The following is a 753-nucleotide window of genomic DNA, read 5'->3' on the forward strand; positions in this document are numbered from 1 at the left end:
ACTCAAACATTAAACGTCCCCTCCGTCTGTATCCGTTATCACACCTTTTTATTTATTTAATTTTTTAGCTAACGTTAGTTGATTTAGTTACGGGATGAAATATAAGTATTTTATTCCGTTTTTAAACAACAGACAGAACAACGATAAGAGTACCGCTCCCCCGGTTCAAACGAAACGACGCCTTCTCATTGGTCGAAACTCCACCGGATGTGCGTCGCCTGTCGGAACCGGAAAATGCACCGAAAACTTGATGTGGAAAATATAAATATATATTACTAATATACATTTTCACGACATAATAATAATAAAAAAACAAAAATAAATACCTATATATGTCAATATAAAATCGAATATGTCATTTTAATAGTCTTTGTATTTCAAATCATGTTTTTATTTTCAAGCAGAATCGTTGTCACTCCTTCCGTAAGGTTGTACTGTAACCAAGGAAACCACCAGGTCAGTTTGCGGGAGTTATAGCGGATGTAGCGAAATTCAACAGTGCAGTAATAACTAACAATACAAAACAATACACGCAAAAATTCCCCATGAAATAAAAATAAACAAATTACATTAATAAATGTAGAAATATTAGGACGAGCAATGTCAGAGTTCAGAATATAAACATATACCTATGTATATTATGGTGTGACTAGACAGTAGTTATATAGGATGGTGTGTATAGACAGTATAGACAGTAGTTATAAAGGATGGTGTGTATAGACAGTAGTTATATAGGATGGTGTGTATAGACAG

This window comes from Salmo salar, unplaced genomic scaffold, assembly GCF_905237065.1.
Source record: "Salmo salar unplaced genomic scaffold, Ssal_v3.1, whole genome shotgun sequence".
NCBI classification, from domain to species: Eukaryota; Metazoa; Chordata; class Actinopteri; order Salmoniformes; family Salmonidae; genus Salmo; species Salmo salar.